Genomic DNA, 2500 nt, shown 5'->3' with positions numbered 1-2500 from the left:
TGCAAACAGGAGGAGGCTGAGCTCCCCTGCACAATACACCTCGAAACCCTCTCAGGTCCCGGCGGCGCGCAGCGCCGTCCTAAGTACTTGGTCGGGTTCGAGAGAGGCGCAATCGCCCGGAGTTTGGCGAGTAGACGCTTTAGGTGCGACCACCCGTGCTCCCAACTGAGCTTGCCGCTGCCGACAGAGGCCCGGGAGCGTGCTGTCGTGGCATTGCCGGCGGGAGACAACACGCGCCACCTACGGTGGCCGGCAGCTCCAACGCCAGCGCCACAGAAGGACAAAAGCCCCACTTGGGTGCCGAAGCGAACTCTCCCAGCACAGCGCACGCGCCAACACGTCCGCACAGCTGCGATACAATCCACCTGCGAGAACCGCAGAGGCGACCGAGCAGCAGACGGCGTCGCGGCGCCGAGCGCCGGGCGGCGGCGCATCCTCAGCGCACACAGTCCTCAATCGGACCAGCACACTGCAGATGTCCACCGCGCTTCGCACCGGGCCCGCGAGGACCTACTTTGGCCGCACGGCGCCGCGTGCAGGGTGCGCCGGCGCGCAGCTGCGCCGCCTGCCGCCTCCGTCGGCCGGCGCGCCTGCCACTGGCCGCCCCCACCAGCCGGCTGTAGCGCGTGCGCCCACGCACCGCGCGGCCAGCACGCCGGAAGGCCCCCCCTCACCGGCCGGGGACGGTCCCACCCAGCCACCGCCGCGTATCGCTTCACACCCACATGCCATTCACGTTCGTGGGCATGGTGGGTATCGCTGAAACAACCGGTTGGTAGCTCAACCGATCGTCGCCATCACTGATTCACCTCTAGCGAGAACAACCGCACCACAACGGTTTACCAGTTCTTCATTTGCGTAACGTCACCAGCAAACGTAGACGTCCATCGCCATTTGCAAATTCAACGATTGTTGCATGCCTGTGTCAGGTGTCACGACACACTATGTCTGCCCACATACACGCAACAACATGTGCACGCTTCGCGAACACGTGGAAGGTGGCCCCCGTACGTATGCGATGTCCATTGCGCGAACGACTGTCAACCGGCCTCTGTCGCATGTCGCAGATGTGGAACGCAGTGCACCATGCTATCACGGTGTGTGAGAAGAGACGACTACGTCTGACAACACGCGCCACTACATCAACAGACGGCTCATGCTGATCGCCATCCACGGCATACCATACTGCAATCCAGCTCTTATAGGGAGACGACACGTAGCTGAGTGCACAATATTTGGACCGTATGGTTCGCCGTTGTTGGCGCAGTCGTGGTACGGTCACACATGTACCACGATGTATCATTCAGTACATGAGGACCAATGTGCGGTACAGTGTGTGATTTGGACGTACAACATCAGCGGACAGTTGCCACAAGCCGTACCACAACGTAGGCTGTGCTTCGCCATGCGAATGCCAATGAACAACTGCGAAGGGCATTGAGCATGTACGTCCTGCCGCCATCCGCATTACAGTGTATAGCTGCAAGGTGTTTAACATGAAGCGATACTCTGGGGACCGGGCAGTGCGAGTAGCAAACTATATTGCGGGGGTTGCAGTTAGGCAACACTACACTAATTTAACGCGTCGTATGACAATTACAGAGCAGGTTAAGGCCCAACGTGTGTTGGGTTAAGGCCCAACGTGTGTTGGGTTAAGGCCCAACGTGTGTTGGGTTAAGGCCCAACGTGTGTTGGGTTAAGGCCCAACGTGTGTTGGGTTAAGGCCCAACGTGTGTTGGGTTAAGGCCCAACGTGTGTTGGGTTAAGGCCCAACGTGTGTTGGGTTAAGGCCCAACGTGTGTTGGGTTAAGGCCCAACGTGTGTTGGGTTAAGGCCCAACGTGTGTTGGGTTAAGGCCCAACGTGTGTTGGGTTAAGGCCCAACGTGTGTTGGGTTAAGGCCCAACGTGTGTTGGGTTAAGGCCCAACGTGTGTTGGGTTAAGGCCCAACGTGTGTTGGGTTAAGGCCCAACGTGTGTTGGGTTAAGGCCCAACGTGTGTTGGGTTAAGGCGCAACATAGGTTAGGTTAAGGCGCAACATAGGTTAGGTTAAGGCGCAACATAGGTTAGGTTAAGGCGCAACATAGGTTAGGTTAAGGCGCAACATAGGTTAGGTTAAGGCGCAACATAGGTTAGGTTAAGGCGCAACATAGGTTAGGTTACGGCGCAACATAGGTTAGGTTAAGGCGCAACATAGGTTAGGTTAAGGCGCAACATAGGTTAGGTTACGGCGCAACATAGGTTAGGTTAAGGCGCAACATAGGTTAGGTTAAGGCGCAACATAGGTTAGGTTAAGGCGCAACATAGGTTAGGTTAAGGCGCAACATAGGTTAGGTTAAGGCGCAACATAGGTTAGGTTAAGGCGCAACATAGGTTAGGTTAAGGCGCAACATAGGTTAGGTTAAGGCGCAACATAGGTTAGGTTAAGGCGCAACATAGGTTAGGTTACGGCGCAACATAGGTTAGGTTAAGGCGCAACATAGGTTAGGTTAAGGCGCAAC

Source organism: Schistocerca americana, unplaced genomic scaffold (genome assembly GCF_021461395.2).
Source record: "Schistocerca americana isolate TAMUIC-IGC-003095 unplaced genomic scaffold, iqSchAmer2.1 HiC_scaffold_162, whole genome shotgun sequence".
Classification (NCBI taxonomy): domain Eukaryota; kingdom Metazoa; phylum Arthropoda; class Insecta; order Orthoptera; family Acrididae; genus Schistocerca; species Schistocerca americana.
The sequence above is the reverse complement of the archived record's forward strand: the minus strand, read 5'-3'. Positions refer to the sequence as shown.